Here is a 23,738-nt window from a genome sequence, read left to right as displayed (position 1 = left end):
TAATAGGCGTTATATAGAGAGGGGGGGGAGTGGCGGTATTCGTTTAAATTACAAAGTTTCAACGTATCGGTATGGCCACGCTTAATAATAACGGGATAGGGGAGAACAAGAGGCTGATAAATGACACCGCGGTAAATTAGCCTTTCAAAGGTTCACCGAAATAAAGGTGTAACGTTTAGAGGCGATGAGGGGAGAGAGAGAGAGTGCAGGGGACAATCTTTCGAAAGAGATTTCGAGTTGATTAGCAGGATCCTAATTAAGCAAGTTAACGCAATTAGATGAAGCCAGCCACAGTGTCCGTAAGTCTGAAGTCGGTTCGTTAGCTACTTTTGAAGTAACCACTCTCCCCTCTCTCCCCGCCACGTCGAATTTACGAATAATGTCCACTGAACGTAAATTCTTGGTACGTCGAATTCCATCACCTTTGAGTCGCGAAAATTTGCCAGAAAGGTGTCCGTAACGTGTCCGTAACGATTTGAAACGCGGAGTTTTTATTCGTGTTTGAAAAGGCACGAAGGTGTGGAAAAATTGACTTTGAATAATAGTAAGTTAAATTGAATTATGAAATTTTGTATTCTGAAATTGTTGCAGACATCAAATTTGAAATGTTTTGGAATGTAAAAAAGATTAATGGATCCGATTCTCAGTTTTTTTTTAAGTTTTTATTTTGAAACGTTTTGAAAAAGCGAATATATGTTAGTGGAATATTAAGTAAATCCGTGTCATTTAAATCGTGATATTTATAATATATATTCGAACGAGGTAGCTAAGGGGAAAGAAACGCATTTAATTGACTCTCTCAGTTAGTTTTCATACGCACGCGAGCTTGAAACCTCGCATCTTTTAAAAAATACAACTATAAAAAAAAATTCTCGTTTTACATTTTTGATTTGTTTTCGCATGAAGAATTATTCTCTTTGCTTACCACTTACCGATATGTACCTACGCCATATAATCATAAATACACTCTAGATACGTATGCAGATATTTTAAACGAGCTTGATGATTAATTGGAAGCAATGTTGGTTCGTTTAAATAGATAAACTAGCTTATATTTTAATGCTACATTTATGCAATCGGTTTTCGATATATGCCAATGGTTTATTTTCCACTCTGCCCGCGTGTCAATTGCCTTCGAAACATTCCAATCTTCTCGGTTGACTTTATCACCTCGCGAGGCAAACCTTAAAGCTTCCCTTAACTTGATATCGATAGATGAATAAATATGTGCAAATGGTTTTTCTTGAGTTTTGTTACAAGTAGGCGGATTAGCTTTCTAAAAATAATAATTTGTTTGATTAATTTGTCTTCGAATTTCTTTCATCATTGTAATATTATAATCCTTTCGAGGGAATTTTAATTAAATGGTACGTTTCGATGAGGAGTCACTAAAAATTCTTCTAATTTTAATTAAATTCTTATTAATTTTTGCGAAATGTGAAATGGTATATAAATGGTATATAAATATAAAATATATGAAAATGTTAAAATCGATTTGAATACGAAGTGAATACAATTAACCTTTCGTTTATTATGAAAGAGAATATAGTAAAAAAAATAATAAAAAAAATAATAAATAAATAAAGTAAAATGGTAGTTAGACGAAAGCATTTGGCCGGTTGAAATCCAGGAAAAAATATTCAGAAAAAAATAAACATTATTTTTTTAAAAATATTTTTTACCAAATATTTCATAACCAACATTTTCACGCTCATACCTAATTGTTTCCATATAACAATGAAGTTATTAACCGTACGTCCAATTTACCATTTTATTTTTTCTCCTTCATAATAAATAAAAGTTTGAATTACTTTTTTTTTTTTTAATACATTTTTTTTAATATATACTATTTCATACACTTTATATCTAATTTTACATTCCCATGCATTTTACATTTTACAATCTCAAGTTGCAATATTTTTTCACGAACTGTGTATCGTTATTTCAATCGCTGTTAATCAAGCTTTTTGTTTATTTAAGACTAAAACTTTCTCCCCTCAATAATTTAGCTTTTGATTAAAAAATTGGGATCACTCCCTGCTATTTTTCGTGTTTTTGGTGAAATCGAAAAAAAAAAGGTTTGAACGAAATAAATAATTATTATTTTTTAGTATATTTACATATAATGCTCATGCAAGCAGAAGATTAAAACAAAATTGTGGATATTTGGCAAAAAATAAAGCAGTGTATAGAAAGTATGTCTAGGAGAGATATAGAGTTAAAACAAATATAAATTATTAATACACGTTTATCTTAATAATTAATAAAAAGTACATAAATTAATATCAATTATTATTGAATATCGTTCATACTAAAAAATTGCGAATTTTTCGTAATCTCTAAATTATTTATTTGACTATTGCATCATTGATCATTATAGATCACGTGTGTGTCTCTTTAAAATTCCATTAAAGCCGTCCCGTTTTAATGTTTCGGTTCGAGGAGACATTACGATAATTAACCGAGTCAATTATGAAAATAGGGAAATTGAAAAAAAAGGGTGGAAAACGAAAGGTTTCGATTGATTCGATCGTAATCATCCGCGTGAAATTTCGAAACGTTTCTCGTCACCGAGAACACCCGAGGCGTTTAATAATCCATAGCGATGTTGAATAAATTGGATCCGTAACTGCGTTACAGAACGAAACAAATCGACAAAGCAAATTGTTTTTTATGGCCGCGCGCACGCTCTAATCTCTCGTCTGTACCGTTGCTATATCCAACTCGCTATATCTGCATCCTTTTAATCCATCGAAATCACTTTCCACGATCCATCGAAAAAAGAAAAAAAAAAAAAAAAGAAACTAACGTTGCCATCAATTAACATTCCTTCGCATTAAAAAAAGTAACTTTAATGAATTTCTTGTCCGGTTGGAAAAGATTATTATAATTCGAACCTCATCTAATTCTGGTATTGATATATCAAAAATGAAAAATGTTGAAAAAAATTTCTTTCTTTCTCCTTTTTATTTATTGGGAGTGAAATAACATGGGATAATTCAATTAAGAGCTTGTTATGTTGCAGTGAATTTATAGTTTTTGAGATATTATTGAAATTGTTGTTTACTATTACATTGAATTTTTGTATATATATATGTGTGTGTGAGTGTGAGTGTGTGTGTGTACGTTTATACATTTATCTAATTGTGTTATACTGTTTATTGTAAATATATAATGATAGCCAACACTTAAAATGAGTAAATCATTAATTATTGCAATAACTTTTGTTACAATATGGAAAATATTGGCTAAAAATATAATTTCTTTTAACAAACATTAATTAATTTTCATAATCTTGATGAAAGCAAAAAGAACGATTAATTTTGAAATTATATTCTTATATTGTTAAAAACTCAACGTAAAATATATACAACTGATTAAAATAGATCCATTTTTGAGGTAATCGTAACGAACAAAACAAAAGACGAAGGAAAAGAAGCGAGTTCGTTTCAAAAACCTTTGAGAAGTGCAAAAAGTCCGCTTGGAAAAAGGAAAAATCTTATTAACTCTCAATTTCTAAAAAGAATTCAAGGCTACGTTTTACAGAAAGGAAGGAAGGAAGGAATAGCAGAAGCAAGAATGCAGGAAAAGATAATTAAACGATTGCATGGAAAATGTATTCCTTATTAATCTTTCTATTGACAAACGTGGCGCATAGGAAAATTTTATTCAGAGGGAATTTCTGGGAATAACGATAACGCGATACGCAGCTATAAAATATGCAGACATAAATATGCGTGGTGACATAATATTCTACTGATATTGCAGGTTATAGTATAGTATATGAATATAAATCTCGAACACGACACTATTAGCGAGCGATCCTTTTATAATACTTGACGTCCCCATGTAGTAGCGCAGTGAGCAATTTTGAAAATATCGATATCGATGTAAATATTGGAATTTTCTCTTCTTTGATAGAAAGGGGGAGGAAAAAAGAGAGATAAGAAAAAGCGTGAGACGAGAAAATTGGGAGAACGGGAAAAGTTTAAGGATAATAGGATTATCGGGGAGGATAGAGGATGAATGGAGTGAAAAGAGGAAAGAAAGAAGAAAGAGATAAAAAGAATGGACAGAAGTAGAAGGAACATAATAAAGGGGATATGAAAGGAGAAGAAAGAAAAGCGTAAAAATAAATAATTGTAAAAAATTGCTAAAAAAGATTAGCAAAAGGAGGGCATATTAAAAATAAAAGAGATAAGCAATTAAGTAGAAAATAAAGAGGGCATTGTGGAAGAAGTAACGAATAAAAAGGACAGATTAATTTTTAAAAAATCAGGAAAGACCACGTATAATGGTCTTGATCTTGCGAGGAATTAATTTTAAATAGTGTGAATGTATGTATTTGTTATATTTATATTACATATAAAGTTGATGTACATGTGGGATATTTTTGGTGAATAGATTCTAGAGGCAAAAATAAAACAAAATGTATACAAAAAAAGTATTAAAATTTAGTCATTAGTTATTAAACAATTTAAATTTGCGTTAAATGAAGTAAAATGCAGAGTAAAATTTTAAATATTCTGCGAATAAATTGACATTCTGTATAATTACTACTTTTATGCAAAGTGTTCCTTACTTTCTCAACTAAAATGCAGGATCACAATCCACAAGTGAAAATAAAAAGAAAAAGAAGAAGAAAGAAAGAAAGTTCTTGTAACTTTGAAACATTTATACGCTTCATCCCACGTTTTCCGTATTCAAAATTAATAACCTGATGATATTTCATTTATATTTTCCAAATTTAAAAGTCAAAAGATAAAACATACGAAATTACTTTTCAATCTGATTCAAATTCTAAAAAAATTCTCGAAAGGAGTAACGAATTTGAAAGATTCGCGGCAAAAGTGGGGCACAAGTAGCGAATGTCGAACAGGGAAAATCGAAATGGCGCATTTCGATAACGACTCTATCGATACCGCCATCTGTCGATGATATTGACGCACGAGCCACTGTCGAGGATTATTCGACGTTACATTATTAGACAGCTTATTCCGCCACGGAATTACAAATCCTCTTCCACGCCACGGGATAACAAACTTGACGAAATAATCCGCGCGTATAAGGTGTCATGGAAAAAATGAGCCTCCGCTGTGTTCTATGCTGTTGGATTGATGCCAACCGCGCTTATTAGTATCTGGACTCGTCCCGTTTTAATTTCGAAGCTGATACAACCGGCGAAATTTGAAGTTCACTAATATTGCGATAAGCGTTTTTCCCGACGTGTAAATGCACGTATATATGTTTGATGAATAATATTCTAGGAAAAATAAAAAATATATGTTTCAAATACTATTTATAATATCTTAAATTCTCTGTTTCGTTTAAATAAAATAATATTTTAAATCACAGAAATTAGGAATTACAATTAGGAATTAGTTGAAAGAAGAAACGATTTTTTTTATATGCTCTCTATAATATTTTAAAGATACTTTTATTCACGGTGAAATAAATATCTTCGTTAGATTTTGAGATTATATCTTGTACATTCTCTCATATTGGAGCGTATAAAATGCTCAATAAATACACACGTAACACATTTAAATTTTTATTTTTCGTTTTGAAATTTCTGTTCTCTTATTTCTAATTCTACTTTTGAATATGAATATTATATTTGAATATGGAAATATTTCAATTTTTAATATTTCATCTCCAATTATTTCAAATTGTCTTGAGCCAATGTACTACATAGGGAGGATCTTAGGAAGAAACGGAGATAATTCTACGGTTTAATCACTAACCGCCGATTATAGTCGATATAATCGCCGTCTCTGTAAAAAAGCCGCAGTTACGACGATGGTGTCAAATTAATAGGTAGCAGTATCTATTTAAGAACCGTTGGTGGCAAATAAATTTTAACGACGTCAGCCATTAACATTTTTAGTGAACGATACTTTATTAATTTTTCTAAAATTTTATTACACTGCTATTTATAGAAAAAATAGAAAAAAATCGTGTTATTAATTTCTATTTCATATTAAACACTTGGAATTAAATGAAATATATGATCTTATACTTGCAGTGCACAAGTTTATTCAGCAATAGTTTTTTCTCTGGCACATATAGTAGTAAAAAGTAATAAAAAAAAGTTAATAATCGCAACAGTTATGACAAATTTTTAATTATTTTACTCTCCCTCGTTTAGTCTATCTTTTTACTAATACGTGACACATAATTGAATATTTATATGTATTTACATATTCGTATATTTATCAGAGAAATCGACATGTTAAAAGCCACATTTCTCAAAGATGACATCTCGAGAGGGAATTTATGCTCTCGGATAGCAATAACGTTACACGTGCACGATGTTGCACTTTTCTCCAAGAATAATTTTCCTGTCTTGAAATTCCTTGCGCGTTATCGTGTATCGTGTACGTACGTATATGTACGTACATATGTATGAGTATAGATGCATTTTTCCGTTAAACCCTACATATCTGCCTCGTGCCTCCGCGTTCCACGAATTCCATCGTGGTTTCTATTTTTTCCAATCATCGATTCTTTCTTACGCTTCTTGTCATTTCGCTTTCAATTTCTTTCCACGTCTGTCTTGAATTTTTTTCCTGCATTCCCTCTCCCCGCGTTTCATTCCAACCAGAATTCAATCATTTTCAATGCGGAATCTTCAGCGTGTGTCATTTTTGGAAATTATCCATTTCGTTACATTTTGTTGCTTAGAAAAATATATTTTTGAGAAACATATAATTTAATATATGTATATAGTGAATTTTCTTTTATTGATTTATGAATAAATCTAAAGTGACAGGCAATTTTCACCGTTAAATTCATTATTAAAAATATACACGAAGATGTGTAAGAAATTTAGCGATAAAACAATAAGAATATTATTATTATCGTTTATAAAATTTGGATAAATTAATCCGGAGAAAATCATCGTTTTACAAACGCGAAGCTTTTTGATAACGATCAATTATAAATCTACTTTCAGTTAATTACTCTTAGGAAATGGATGGAATCAAGGTGAAAAAGGGACGCGAAACGAGAGAGAGGAGAAATTTTATTCGGTCTGAAACGTGGCAACGCTTACGTGCGTTAAAGATTTCCGATTAAATGCTTAATTAATCCGCTTGTTTCCGGGCGTACACAGAGGGCCGACCTCATTATCTGCAAATCTATCTCGAATGGTAAATTAATTGTTGCTCGCTCTCGAGCAGCTTGGTCGAGGGGCAGATTCGTGTTTCCAACTTCCAATCAGCCACTATTCTGCGTGCCGTTTTGTTTCTGCTTGTCGCTACTTGACGCCTGCCGAGGATACGCTTCCAAAACTCGGCAACTCGAGGCCAACACGAAAATAGAATCGTCCAAGTTTTTGAAAGTATATAATTTCACCAGGGATCCTCTTCGTTCCTTTTTCGAAATCACGAAACGCGATTCACGTGGCATGGCAATAATCCAACATAACCTAACTTTTTCGAAACGTACAGTTTCAAGGAAATTTAAGGATTTCTGCAAGATCAGGTTTCTAATTTTTAATCAGTAAAGAGAAAATAGGACATTTTGATCAAAGAGGATAGGATTATTTAGTTCATATCTATATTAAATAAAATTCTTTCGCGATATTTAAAATTATGTTTTCCAATTACTGAAAAATAAAATGTATCAGCAATGACGAATCGTTTGATAAAATGCGTGCCTTATCCTTAATTAATTACCGATAAATAAGATCAGAAATTTTATTCTTATGCAACTATTATTTCTTTTTTGAATCGCTCGAGATAAATTATGCTCGTGGAATAAAGAAGAATCGTGATAAATTTTTATCACTTCACATTTTTTTTTCTCCCTCGCATTTAATATCTACACCGATTTTCCCCGCATATCTGGACCAGTATCCATTCTCCAAATGGAAGTATATTGTTCATTCTCGCGGCAATTCCATTATGTAGTCGAAAGAGTAACTTGATTTTTGTAAAGCTGGCACCAAACTGGGACACGGTCTTTCGATTCGACTTTGTGTTAACGTTGAAATTAATAGAATTCGTTAAAAGCCGTTGAAAGCTTTTCGATATAGGACAACAATGTCAGAAAACGTTAATATTATCGTCTTTGCGTAATTTTTTCACGGAAGAAAGGGAAATAAAAAGAAAAGAAGAAAAGATCGATTGCTCGATCGTTAATTATAATTAACGTGCATCGTGTTATTATTTCGTATTTTTTACTAACTCAGCAATTAAGGAACAAATTGATCGATTATATATCTTCTAATATATAATTATATAAATTTATCTTCTCAAAAGTATAAAATAATTATTCTGAGAACTCGATTTAAAGTATTGGTTACGAAAACCAGTAAATTTTCCACGCCTAAAAAAATTCGAAAGTTATCCCCAAGTGGATACGCACGCTTCGAAATGAACGATCGGTACGAAAAAATGCGTAACATTGACGTCCCATAATCTCCGATCACATTCTCTCAATTTTTCGTTCTTTTCTTTTCTAATCTTCACGATTCAAAAAAAATTCAAAAACTGATCTGTCACGGGAGGATCGAGTTGTCGAGTAACTCGGCGCTAGTTGGAGAGGCTTGAAATGCTCAATTTCCATGGAAATGGCAGCGAAACACCAGCATTTCTCGCAGCATTTTCCCCCTCCCCCTTCTCCTTTTATTTTTCGGCCACTAGTGCCACCCCTCCCCTGCCTACGCGCGATCGAATGTCCGCCCGGTTTATCCCCCTTTCGCCCCTCCTCCCCCGCCGCCATCATTTCTTTCGTTCGCTCGACGAGTTTTCATTTGCTCGATTACCGGCGTGCGTTGTTTCGTCCGCGAAAAAAGCAGTGTTCGGTGACCATTTTCAGGTGGAAACAGAACAGTGTGTCAATGTGTTTTTTATCGACAATCGTCCACGCGCAGCTCGGTAAATCGGCTATTTTGCGACGTTACCTGTGTATCGGTCGATCGAAAGAGAAATTTGATCTCGTCGCGAAATGCGAGTTTGCTTAGCGTCAATTTATATATAGAGTGTAATTAAGAAGGGAAATGGAATAAAATAGATAAATAGATAAACTTTTCTTTTTATTTCTCAGTGCAATATAATATAACGAAATTGTATAATCGTTCAAGTTTTTTTTCGTTTCACACTAGAAGATCGGCTATTTTTGATGTTGAAAATTAAGCAGAAGTAAAATATTTCGTAATTTATTGTCGATGTATAAACCCGCTTATGTAAAGATCATATTGCAAGAGCGATATAACAAACGAATCCTTTGTGTGGAATTTAGTTACTCGTGATCCTTGGTCGATTTCTTCTTTTCTCTTCTTTTTCTTTTTATGGAATTCTTTGAATGCTCTCCCTTCTTTTTTTTTTTTTTTTTTACGCAACAACAATATTCAGGGAATCATGCACAGAATCACGGTTCTATTGTGCAAGGTTACGGACGTGATTGCGTAACACTCGCTCGTAAATTTCCGCGTGGAACTGCTTCCCACCGGAGGAAATCTCCGCCCCTAGAAAACCTTCCCTCCCTCTCCAACCTAAGAGAGAAATTTCGCTTTATTATCGACCTCCAACGTTTTCTCTCTATTAGAACGTTTTCCTTCCTCTAATGACACGAATCGAGAATTTCACCCTTGGAGCAGGGTGTATCTTGTCGATAAATCTTGTCGATTTCAAAAAGGGATATTCAAAAGGTTGAAAATTTCTTTAATGAAATCGTTTTAATAAGAATCACTCATCGAAAGTCTGTAAGATCAACAAGCGTGTGAGATAATTCTAGTTTCTTTATTTCCAGTAAAATTGTAAAGGAAATTAATTTTTTTTTGGACGAATATTGAAAGCCTCCTCCCTTGTATCACTATATTGACAATAATTACGTATGTCAAGGAGATTTAAATCGATTGACTTCTGAATAGTTTAGAAATGATAATGTTCTGAATACTTTTTTTGTTCTCAATGCATTAGACAGATATTATTTAAGACTATTAAAATTGATTCTTTGCTTCGTGGACATTTCGTAGGAATTGAGATTTAAAACTAGCTTCTTTTAAAAATTTAATTTTCTTTGGTAAATTATTTTAATAATATCGTGTATTGATAATTTAGAAGCACATGTAAGGTTCGTATAAGTCGTATAAAAATATAGATAGATCCTTCGAAATAATAAAATACTATTCCAAAAATCGCTCGAATATCTCCCCCTCCCCAAGAAATCGGAGGAGGAATTGCAACGCGTGGTCAACATTTTTCGTTAATTCTCGAATTTCACAAAGCTGTTTTCAACTTTGTTCAACGCTCGAATATAGAACAGATACCCTTCCCTTTTTAAAAATTCCTCTCTCTCTCTCTCTGTGTCTCTCTTTTTTTTCGTCCACGCTCTTCGAACGAACAATGCCAAAAAAAAGACCCAGCATCAGAAAAAGAAAGAAAGTTTTTTCACCATTTTTCACCCCCTCTGTCCTAAGATCTTATTCTTTCGTTCCCTCTCGTATTCCCGGTAATTGTTACATTTTTACCTTGTAATAAATCGGAACTGTCACGTTCCCAGTCGAGTTCCCGGGAACGGGAACAGTCACCAAGGGATTTTACCTTTCGTGCAACGAACACGGGAAATGTAAACGTTATATAATATACGGGAAATATTCTTTTTCTCTGGTCTCGTTACTTTTCTTTCGCTTCGAGTCTTCGATGTTTGGTTAATGATAATTTCAGTGTAAATCATGACGTATCTACACTCCAAGAATTTTTATTACAAGTCGATTTAATATAATATAAAATTGTTTTTAATGTAGAAGATGTATAAATCAAACTATTAATTGCAGTTAATTAGTAATTTTTTTTAATATTCTTGTAGTAATAATTGTTTTCTAATTATAAGTGTTTCTTCTTAATTTTTCAATTGAATTAAGATTCGATGATTGTGGATAATTTTCACTGTTGTTCTCTTTTTTAATTTATACTTGTTTCGGTAAAATAAAATAATTATGAACGCAATAAAAATCGATCGAGCCGAAATTTGCCTCAATTCTGAAGGTTTTCATTTTTAAAGATTTAAAAAATTATTCGATAAATGAATGATACTGAGAAAAGAATGAATTTGATTTTAATTCGATAATTATTTAATTTTCGCTGTGTATCGTTCCCTTGTGCATTCGATTTACGTACAATCATCACGATATTCGGTTTATAAACTCATAACAAATGATTCCTCGGAATTGCAACTAAATTTTCAAATACGAAGCTATCGCTAATTCCAATAGCAAGAACAATTTCACAAGGATTTTCCCTCTTCACGTGCAAAAATGCAAACTTTATACAATATCCAGCGAATATTCCTCTCCCCTTCTTTCGCTTCGATTCGTCGATCTAGGAAATCGAAACGAGGGAAGGAGGATCTCCACGAATTCACTGCCGTTCGGGGACAACAGCGAAAATGACAACAATGCGGGAATGGATTTTAATAGAAGTTACTCGAGATATGTCGTGGAAAATATCGGAGCGAGAAAATTCCAGGCTAACCGATAACAAGTGCATTCTGTTGTTTCTGTTGAAAGGCGACCAATTACGAGAGGGAGGGGAAAAAAAAAAAAAAAAAGAAAAAGGAAATGGAAGGAGGAAGAATCGTTTGGCGGTTAAAATATGGACGAAAGAGGCGAAGTTAAATCGTTCGCGGTAGAGGAGGGGACAAAAGGAGGGAGGAGGGAGAGAGGAAGGGGAGAGGACGAAAGAAACATGGTCGACCGGTTTAGTTGATTCCCTGATCACGAATTCAATTCTCGGTCGAGTTTTTGCCCCTTTTCGCATTACGTTTCAATTAAACGCGTAGCTTGCTTCCTCTCTCGTCTCGCGAATAGCGAAATTAGATTTTCGCTTGAAGCATTTGTTGTTCGTTGTTGATTATCAACAGTTGTGGTGCGAAATGCTAGACGATGCCTTTTTGTGGCATCGGTGTGCCAATAATTTTTCTTATTTACTACGATAAATATTATTATACTTTTGTATTGAGAACGAAAAGGAAAATAAAAATTGAAAAATTGGTTAAATAATAATAATTGAATAATGTATAAATTATAGTAAAGTTATATAAATGCTTGAGAATTCTAGAAGAAATTAGTTTACTTAAATGATATATAAAAAAATTTTGAATATATTATACGAACTACTTGTAACGAACAATAGAAAGATGTAAAAATTTATAAATTGTAAAGGATGATCGAATACGTCAAGGATTGCATTCATCTTCGTTGTTAAAGAAACGTTTCATTTCTGTCTCGATATTTATCTCGGTTTTAACCAATTGATCCATAAATAACTTTTAATATTTTTCAAATTTTTCCAAAATCACTCGAGCGCTCCCAAATTAAAACCAAACATGATGACAACCAAATGATAAGAATCGCGTTCTGCAGTATCGACGGTACAAGCAATATGGCGCGCGTGACATTTCTACGCGTCGAACTTAGCGTCTGCGATTATTTACATCGCGTGACGTATCGGCCAGGAGAAAGCCGTACATTTGCCGCACAGGTTCCGTGATTGCCGCGTACAATGCACACAATACGCCACGTATAGCGGCGTTATCGCGTTTCAGTTTATAGTTGCCACTGCTCCTAGTCCACTGCCAGACCCGTCTGACCACCGACCGACCGTTTCCCCTTGCTCCGCTTAATTTTCTCCATTACCGCTTCTGGCGTGCATCGCAGCGTTGCACCGCCTCGTTCCCGTGAGATTTTATCTTCATCCACGCGTGCTTCGTTATATCGGAGAGATCACGAATAACAAGAATATAGGATCCAGCCAACTGGATGGAACGGGAATCGGGATTCGGGCGAACTTATGATAATTCGAGGAAGATGGCGTTTCGTTATTTGCCCAAAACAGAGGAAAATAATTTGATTTGGGAGATCTATCTTTCCACGAGACTTTTTATCTAGGAGTTGTTGATTTTTGTATAATGGATAAAAAAATAGTTTTTATCGTAATTGAGGTATTTAAGGTATTGAAATCTCATTGGAGTTTCATTGTATATAGAAAAAGATACGTCTTTATCTTAAGGGAAACGAATAATCAAATTTTAATGTTTCAAATTTTCGCGTGAGCAAAGGAAGAAAAGTATATAATAATAGATTTGGAGTATATATGTTATAATAAATACTATTTTTCTTACAATTGATCAATGAATGTAGACAAATTACAAATGAACTCGAAAATTAACGGAATTGTGATATTTCTTTCAAGAAGAGCTTAATTAAATTGCTATAATTTCTTTAAGACTTTTTATTCTTTTATTCTATCAAGATCATTTTCTCACTTTAATCTCTACTAGATGTAAAATCACGCTTACTTTTTATATATTCCGTACACACGTACATTAAGCTTTTCCGGATTATTGATCGAACTAACGCTCAACAATTTTTCTACTGTGATAAAGTTGATACATTTGTCGAAACGAAAAGCGATGAAAAATTTCGCTAACATATTATCGATAGAACGATTAAACGGTTTTTCGGTCTGTTTTTCACGCGACGTATAATATCAATTCATCGATTGCGAAGCTCTGTCTGTATAATATCGATTTGAACACAAAAAAAAACGTCGAGGCGACAAAGTTCGCAAACGGGACCTCGAGGTAATTATTGAAACGTCCAAGTTGTCATTCAGCTTTAAAGTTACAGAATATCGATGCAGCCTACAAAGCGATTGCCCTATAGTTTTGCTATATATCGAAACGATTAGAATTCATAGGTGTACGTGGGATAGGGTGAAACGAAAGACCAATATTATACGAGTATTTTTTAAAAAGTGGTAAAAAAACTTTGACAAATAATTTTTAATTAAATGGAAAAGTTTTTTAGTTTTTATCATAAATTTTATGGCGTTATAAACAAGAACTTTGACATGTTTGAATTTTTGATTTCCCTTTTTGAACATATTTTTCATCAAACGTTATTTATTAATTTGTTGATCAGATAATTTAATAAAATCGAGTTAAAATTCAATTACTGTTTTTACAATGTATTGGTTCATAAAATTATGTTTTCATTATTGTTATTGTTAAATTTGTTTAACAATTTTATTTTAATACATAATTTGATTTCAAGATCATTTTAAGATTTTCGCGAATAAAATTAATGTACAATTTAGACAATGGAATGTTCAAAATTTCTACTAAAAAAATTTCTTACATTTCAATAATACAAACAAAACCTTATAAAAGACAAGAGAATGTATTCTCAGAAACGGGACAAAAAATTGCGAACAATTAAAAATCAGGAGCAAGATTTTCGAACAAATTTCAAGTAGCGCCACGAACGAAAGGAATTGATAAATTTAAACCGTGTAATTCGATGGAACGCCGCAAGAGTGGCGGAAGCCTATTGGCCAGTGCTGACGCGCAACCGATGTGCGCAAAAATCGGTTACATCGGATCATTTGCTCGCACGTTTGCCAATCCTATTCGTTTATTTTTGGTTTGCGGTGAAACATTCGGATAACCCTGATTACCCCGTCAGTGGCGATCATTTCACTGCTGTTTACTCGCCAGATTTGCCCCCTCGCGAATAATTTGAGTGAAATGAGACTAAACTAACTTGCCGCGTTACGAAAGAGGATCAACGCGTCTGTCGAGATTCGTGGTATGGACAGTGTCAGGGGATGTTTTTGAAGAAAGTTTGAAAATTACGGGATGGTTCGCCTAATTTTATCACTTTTTCTTTCTTTCTTGATAACATTAAAACATTCTTCGGTTGAATTTTAATATCATTAATCTTTTGAATAGATGCGTAATGATCTGTAAAAATTTTTTTAACCTCTAAAATGCATCGCGTGCTTTACATACACACGAATTTTCATTCGAATTATCAGATAATTTTAATTCGTTTAATGCACAAACTTTCGAACATGGCATCCATCGTTGAGAACAGCACGACGAAACTCGTACAAAATCACACGGGTAAACGATGTCGTGACTGATATTTCTTATTTTTCTTCTGCTGAAAAAACTGGAATTGTTCGTTTGTAGCACGTTTCCATCGACGTGTTTCCACGGGTGGGAGGTAGAAACGGGGTTAAAGAACGTCAAACGGTTAACAACCGTCGAACAACCGTCCGAAGGGCCGTGTGGTTTTTCCACCTGGTTAACTTTCGCCCCCTCGTGTCACATTTTTTTTCGTTTAGCGAAAATTTCACACCCACTCTCTTTCTTTTTTTTTTCTTTGCCTCTCGGTTCACTCACCCTTGTAAAATTTCTCGCGCGAAATCCGGTGAAACGACTACAAAAGTCTGCCTCTGTGTCGTGTTCGAATCTTCGTTTGAGGTTAACTTCGTATTTCGTTTGAATTATTAGTTATTATTATTGATTACTGGATATTCTTCGACCAATTGAAAGACAGATAGTGATCGTAATTACTGAGAGTAATTTAATAATAATTGATTCGAACTTGACCCGAAAACTATCATTTATTAAATATTTTTAATTCGTTAATTTGTTTAAATTAAAATGAACATCAGTATTCGATATATTTATGAATATATTTGGAATATAAGATTAAAGAAAAGGAATATTATTATAATCGATAATAAAAATAGGATAAAGGAAAATGAAAAATCAAATTTGCCAGGTTTTTTTTTCATTTAGTTGGAAAATAATCCCTTAAAATAATAGAAAATAATTTAATGATTATTTGACGATACAATGACAAAAAAATTATTGCATCAATTTTATGCTTTCTATATCATATTTTTACATTAATAGTTTCAATCTAACCAATATTTTTTTAAATATGTCTTAGTTTTACAGATATAATAAAATCTGACAAATTTTGAATTAAAGTATATCATTAAAAATACTTTTTAAATTAATTATAATAAAATATATCTACTTTTTACAAGAGTGAAATTGCAAACAAGAAATTTTTACATTAAATATTATTATTTAAACGTGAATTAATTAATTTCTCCTTGTGAGTGAAAAATATAAAATTGAAGTAAATTAATGTAACATCAAGCACGTGTGTATTTCAAAAGTTATATAGACACTTCATCTCACCCACACTGTTCTATGCCAAATTTATCCTAACTTTTCTAAAGAAAACACAAAGTTTTATACAAGGTGCTAATATATTCATAGAATATCTTTAGAGGCTTAATTCTAATGCAAAAATGTTGGTTAAGACCTATTTATGAAGTCATAAGCTTGCGTCAAAGTAAGCGAGAGAGAGATAAAAATCTTGTTTTATCTAAGCGCTAAATTACTTGTAACTCAAATAATAACTTAAATTTTCCAACCAACATTTTTACGTTTGTAAAATTTTCTCTATCTAAAAATCGATTACATTCTCTTCTACAATTATATTCCAGTGTACAATTATCCTACACAAGGAAAAAACCCAATTTTTACACAATTGTACACGAATTTTTATGTAATTGTGGCACGGAATGTGTTCAAGAACTCGGGGACTCTCGTGATGTCTTTGACCCGAACGTAATAAAAAGAAAAAGTCATATATACCGGCTCTCCGTGGTATAAAGCGCGAACAAGGAGAATTCGTGGACAAAAAGGTGGAGAGACGAGGATTAGAAGGGTGGATGCCCTGAGACCACGTCCGAGACTGGCATACTCGTGTGTGCAATTTACATGCATAATTGTGGCTGGCTTCGTTACGTAGGCTGCCTACCCCAGCCTGTTGATCGCCACTCGTTCTACTAATTAGTATTTGAAATAACGTTCAAGTGTGCTATTTGTAGGACGTCCAATTATCTCGACTCGTTGCCAAGTTCAACTCGCTTTACGAGCATCGCTATGTTATTTTTTCTTTTTTTTTTTTTTTTTACGTTAATTACTAGCTTTAAGTCTTAATCCGCGATCTTTTGTCGCTTATCGTGAATTTGAAACGATTTGGGGAATAGTCGATGGAATATTTTAAATTAAAGGAGGAAATTGAAGAAAATAAATTGCAGTGATTCGTAATTTAATTTTGTCAGACGGGTATGGATTCTCGAAATAAAAGGAAAATTGTGAATAACGGTGTTAGGATCGTTTTAAATGTACCGATAATTGGATTTGATTAATCCTTAATTGGATAATATAAGAATATTCTGAAGTATATAAAAATAAATGAAATTACGTAATATAATATTTCATTTTTTCAACGATGATCCGATTGGAACATGTCATTCAAGATTTATATAAATAGAAATATTTTATTCCATATTATTTTTATTTATTTTCACATACATATTATTATACATACATATTGTAATTTTGATTTTATATATAAATAAAGCAACAAAAATATTTTGCAGATATAGATGTTAAAATATTAAGAAAAAAAAATAAATACGTATAATAAAATCAAAATCAAAAAGGAAATATAAAATTTTTAAACTTAATTTTAATATATTTGAAAGTAATTCTTTATACATAGATTACATTATTAAGATTAAGATTTTCAATTAATAATCGAAGCATTTCATTTTCAAACGAATTTTTCTCAAATCCAATTTTCGTTTTAAGCTACAAATAGCTTTTTAATTCTGTCTGTACCATAAATTACAAGACAGTCAATATATGAAATATTCTCAAATGCGAAATTGAAATTGCGATACGTCGACGGAGCAATACAACTGATTATCATTCTACCTTCCTTATCGTAGATTCCTTTCGCAGTTGTGCGCCGTGCAAGAATCTCGACGCAATTAATACGGATGCGGAGGTATGCGATCCTTAAGAGCTCGAGATGTCTGCGCATGCTCGAGTTCGAACAAAGAGAGAGAGCGAGTCAAAATTACGTGGCGCCTCGGCCGATAATGTCGCGTGCGCTCGCAATTACGCAACCGTGCGTACAGCTGCCAGGCAATTTCGTGTGCGACGCTTGTTAATTAATTGCACTTTATACTCATCTTTCGTTCACATCCGACGTTATATCCGCCGTTACCCAAATTGCTTACGAATAGACTTACGCATGATCCAAATTTTGATAACGATCAGGCTAGAATGTGGGAAGCAATTTCGATTAAGCACATGTGTCGACAGTTTTGGTTTAACGTAGAATGTTTCGCTATTATGTAGCGTTTCTCGATGATACGATCTCTACGTACATATTCGAATCAGTCGATTGATTTTAATTGCAAAAATTTGTTCGGAAGGAAGATATAATATTTTTTAGTTGGGCATAGTAGATTCGAATATTCAGAGATAAGATTCGAATCCTTTGTAGAACGTTCTTATCCGAATTTTGCAAATTCGACTGTCACAGCAAATGAAAATGGAGTTTAATTGTAATAAACGTGTATTTATTGTTATCGAAACGAAGTAATTAAACAATTAGGAATAATTCACAATCATTTGATTTCTAAAAAAAGGATTCGTTAATTTTACTATAAAAATCATTTTGTCGCAAATAATCATACTATTTTTTTTTAAGGAAGGAATCGAATTTTTTACCGTCGATATAAATAAATAGAACAGAAAGAACTAATTCTGAACTGGTATCGAATGGTATCGAAGAAAGTTCAAGCTCCTTATCTTCCCTAAAATATCAGTTTTCACATCTTTTGATTTTCACGTGTAAATTTTAAATTGCTCTAATCTATTTTACGATCTCGCTATATCTATTCAAAAATTGAAGTAGCAAGAAATTTATCCAGAAATTAATGAGAATAATTCCGTGACAGTTAAACGGGCACAACTCGAACGAGTTTGTCTGGCTTCTAAATAATCGAATTTGCTCGCATTTTCTCTTTTTCTCTGTGACAGTGACGCAATGCTCTTTAAGACGCGTGTCCCACTTCCGGCTGCTTTTTTCCGGCGGTCGTTGGAACAAATTACATTGCTACGATAAGAAAGATGCATAATTTAATGTCGTGATAATACGAGACACGTGAGCGTGTTATTTACTGGTAATTAACTCGTGCCACCGCGTATAATCGAATCGATTCTTTAACGTCGCCGTCTCTATTAACCCTTTTGCGACTATGAACGAGATACCTCGAGGTTTCACGATCGTCGTAAATCCAATTTTACGAGCAAAATGTCTCGATGTCGTTTATAAGATATCTCGGGTATTTGGTAGAGTGAATCATTGATATTAGATTTTTTTTTTACAGGATGAATAAAGAGTAAACGAAAGTTAACTTTGTTTTTTTTTTTTTTTTTAATCGAATCATTATATCTTTTTTAACATATCAATTAATGTTCTTCGTGAGAAAGTATTCATTCGTATCCAACAGTATTGTTTCGTATGATAATTTCACAAAAATAGGAAGATTTCGATACACTGAATGCTGTCTATATTTACTAATGACATCAGTTATTTACTGTTTCTATAAACGCATTATACTGAAAAACGCATAATGGATGAATTAATATCTATTCGTAAAGAGTTTGGACACTGCATGGATCCTTGGAATATTATTAAGGGATATTTCATAAAATTCAGCGATTTTTCTCACTCCTGACTATTTTACTGAAATCAAAATAACATTTTTTTTTAATAAAACGATTGCATTTTTGCCTTGTATCCCTTTCATCTTATTAAAAAATACGTACTCTTAGAAACGCATTTCGCACGAGAGATGCGCGATGCGAAATTCACGTTACGTTTGATCTCCTCAGGAACATCCCTGAATATCCATGAAAATCAGTGAGGAAACTCGAGGGAGGGATCGAGACGAACAACGTACAAGCGAACAAGCACTTGGTTTTTTTCGTTCACACGCATACTTTCCCCGCCGCTTCTGTTGATATTTCTCCCCTGGGGGAGGGGAAAGAGAGGGGCCAAGCGAAAACGTGGTTGAACGGAGAAACGAACGCGTGATAAACGACGAGTTAGACCTTTATGGGGCGCGGAGGGATTTACGCGGATGGATTCGACCACCATTCTCCCCTCCTCTTTATTTTCGAAAAAATAACTCTTACACTCGACACACGACAAACCATCGATACGACATCACAAGCTTTAGACTCGCTTTCTTCTCTCCGTTCCATCGATTGGACGGATTGGAAACAAACCGTAGCGCGACGTTTTCGAACACGTTTCGCCGATCGAGCCAAATAATTTATCTTTTTCGCTTCTAGTTGAAGGAGAACTCGCATTGGCGCTGCGGTATCGAGCGTGTGTACACGTGTGTCGCAAATGGGCCGTGCGAACGGATTGGTCATTGGGAGAGGGGGGATCGCTTGATGAATTCACTGTCGGCAACAAATAATCCGCGATGGTGGCGCTGCCATCGGTAATGGTAACAGGAGTAACCGATAAGGCCGCGTGTCACGATTTCTCTGGCCAGTCTGCAACACGGAAATACAGTCCGTTGTGTGAATTAATTGGAGGACGAACGTGTAGAGTATAGAACGAATTGCTCGTTTTGCGTGTTTCATATTTCAGATTTTGCCATCTGCCAATTCTTGTAATTCCAACATTTTCGGTCTGGTATTGCTGCCACTTGTTACTTTTTACTTTTTATGAATCCATCAGGGACAAAAGTGTTTCCAATTTATTAACCGACTAGTAATATACCTCCTCGTTTATTTATCCACATTTTTACTTCCTATATAAAAATTGTGTTTGAAGAAAGGATAATTATTTAAAATGACGTCGTAAAAATTTTGGTAACCAGGAAAGTGAGATAAGAAAATGAGAGAAACAATTGTTAACAATTGATCTCAACCGAAGATCGAAAAATTCAAATACCTCGCGGTGATGGCAAGATCGATAGATAGGAGATTAACGCAAAGTCGATCGAATCTGTAGGCCGAGTAAAAGCGCGATGCTTGTTGAACAAGGTGAATGCGTGTGTACGATAAACAATTGGAACGCGTGACGCACGCAAAATTCAAAATTCATTTAGCCGGTGAAGCGTGTTGTGGGAGGTTTCTCTCGCGTGCATCGTTGCACATTTATGCAGCGCATGCAACGAGACAAACTGAGCTTCATCGGCTGCCTGCCTGCCAACCTGGATACCGTCACGATATATGGATGCGTGGCGACGTTGATTCGATTTCACCCTCCTAAACGAGAAAATCGTTTCATATAGCGTTTCGCACTGTTTCAACGTTTATGTAACGCTACGAACGAATCCTTCTCTCCTCTTTAACGTTCCATCCAATTTTTTTTTTATGTTCCTTTAACGCGGCTTTAAAGAGGCCGCCTTGAAACCTCGTCTCGAGTAGCCGCGATTTAAATATTCTAGAGATCATTCTACAGGAGTGATCGAAAGGAAAGAAAAGAAAGTTGGAATGGATTGACGTTAAGAGGCGATCTTTATCGAGGAAAATCAAATTTTTGAATGAAAGGAGTGGTGAAAAGGTGTGTTTGAATATTTTGTCTCGGTCTTTGTACTTTTAAATCTTACGTTAAAATTATATTTTATGACAAATTGATTCGAAGGAAGTAATAATTTCTTTTCTTTGTTACGACGAAATAAAGTATAATAAGAAATCTTTGTATTTATCGAAGAGAAGAAAATTTGTATGCACCAAACTATTCGATACATTTTTCAATCTAACATTTTAAACCTATCAGATACTGGGAAGATAATTATCAACATGTTGGATTAATTGTGGAGCGCGAAATCCTTAATTAAATATTCAATATTCAACTCTCCCTTTTTCCTCCAGCGACATTTTTTCACATGAAAAACAATAGAGACATTAAACGATAGCGCGTTGTTAAAAAAAAAACGAGCAAAAATGGCCACGATCACGCAACGGTCAAAGCAATCATTAACGAAGCAACGATCTGTTAATTCATCGCATTTGTTCGCAAGTTGTCGAGTTATTTTCATCAAAGGAACGAGCAACAATCTCCCCTAGGAATTATCGGCCATCAACGAAATCATTTCCTTTTTTCTCTTTCTTTTTTTTTCCTTCGCATGTCGACGAGAGTTTGCTTCATCACGAATTTTGACACGATAATAACTCGTCGGATGGAAAAATCTGACTTGTTCACAAAACATCGAGCTTTATCCTGCCTCGCTCGTGCAGTTTCACGATGATTCGCGAGTAATTTCCTCGAAAGCAGGGGAAAGATTTATGAACGGGCACGAACGATGGAAGATAGAAAGTGTCCATTCTGAAAGATGAAAGAATAGATCGATAGATCGTTTAACTGCAGCGAATAAACTGCAGGGATCATGCCTTGATTCCTCGTGCAGTTGATAACAAATGATCGATCATGTGATGAATGATACTTTAATTTAAAATAAAAATCGGTGCTTTGTAATTTTCGAGATAATTAAAATCTTCGCGTTTAATCTCTTTTAATTTCTCTTCAACAGGTTAACAACTGTTATTTCGTGCTTAATTAACAATGAAAGAATATTACAACGTTTCTACTTAATGTTTCTATTTAATTACGGGCTTCTTTTCTGTATTTTTCTTTTTCTTTAGTTTTGTAGGTATAACAACTTCTTTACAATTTTTTCTTTAATAATGAAACATCCAATTTTTCTGAAACACGACAACACGGAAATTTTGTTTCCAGATAAAAAATTGGACAAATTATTTTTATTTTTCTTTTTCATGCAATCCTCGAAAGATTCTTATCTTTATTCTTCGATTTTTTTGAAATGAATGAAATCATTCGTCAAATTAAACAAAAATTTTTTCTTTTATGTTCAATTTTTACGATATTTTTATTTGAAATTTTTTATCATTGCATAAACTAGTTATCTTGCAGATCATTTTTGAAATTACATTCATTTTTATGCTTTTTATTAATTATTCAACGACGCTATTTTCTAAAAAAAAATATGAACAAAATGGCGGCTTATACTTTTATAATAAATAAATTTTATTCTCGTACAATAATATTGAAAGTACACGATTTAACAATTTTATTTTATTAAATATACATTCTTATTACTTATTTTAAGCAACGTTGTTCATTTATTGAAATTAACAGTTTTCTAAAATACACGAAAAATATTCAAATATAAACCCATTACGAACCAATTTCTTCCCCATTCCTGTCAATTTTCACAGGCCGCATATCAATCCGTCCAGATAAAAATCTGAACAATTTGAAATTCGGCATTTTTCGGATTTTCCTCACGTTTCAGATTTATTATCCGAGCGCAGTGATGAACCTATATAATTGGAGAGCGTTATCGTGATAGATGAACTCTCGATTAGCTGGCGTAGATTAGATATTTCGTTTTGTGTATATGCGCGTGTATATGCGTGTATAGAAAGTGGAAAGCATAGTTGTGCAAATCGTCGCGCGATTCGTAGCCAATTTAACCGGCACGAAATGGCAGAGCACTCGGGGGCTCGGCTTTGATGCTATTGCGCCACTAGTACGCCAGAAGTGGTTATGGTCACGCAATGGTCAGGCTATCTAAATCTCCTTCATGCTTCGAACATATTACGAACAATCGATTCGACCGACGGATTCGTTCGATCGAGGCGAATCGAGAATGGGTGAAATTTTAATAAAAACGAAAGTAAAAAAAAAAGGAAACGAATATTTTTGAAAACAATTCTTTTTTCTTGAATAACAACGCAACACTGTATTATTGAATAATAGCACGAAGGTAAATAATTATAATGATATTAATGATAAAAATTAAGCACAATAAAAGTTTAATCGAAAGAGTATACATATATACGTACGTTCCATTTTTGGACATTCTTTTTCCTTTTTTTGAAATTTCGAAGATTGAAATTTCTTTCAATGGAATTATTCCCGTTGTATTGGCAATTAATCAAGGCGAATTTATATTAAAATTTATATTATACGTACATATGCTCTTATAAAAAGTAAATTCGTTAATGTTATT

General features: G+C 33.4%; 2 long non-coding RNA genes across 2 annotated transcripts in view; one reads left to right on the top strand and one right to left on the bottom strand.

Moving 5' to 3' along the window:
• LOC107997127 (uncharacterized) overlaps nucleotides 1–23,738 on the top strand; it is a 120,276-nt gene that overhangs the window by 11,833 nt on the left and 84,705 nt on the right. The window lies entirely within an intron of this gene.
• On the bottom strand, nucleotides 19,096–20,437 carry LOC133665759 (uncharacterized). The gene is made up of 2 exons (XR_009829004.1): nucleotides 19,510–20,437; nucleotides 19,096–19,426 (listed from the first exon to the last, which is right to left on the bottom strand). It is a non-coding gene; the product is annotated as an uncharacterized LOC133665759 (long non-coding RNA).

Source organism: Apis cerana, linkage group LG3 (genome assembly GCF_029169275.1).
Source record: "Apis cerana isolate GH-2021 linkage group LG3, AcerK_1.0, whole genome shotgun sequence".
Taxonomy (NCBI): domain Eukaryota; kingdom Metazoa; phylum Arthropoda; class Insecta; order Hymenoptera; family Apidae; genus Apis; species Apis cerana.
Note: the sequence above shows the minus strand (reverse complement) of the source record. Positions and strands in the feature narration are given on the sequence as shown.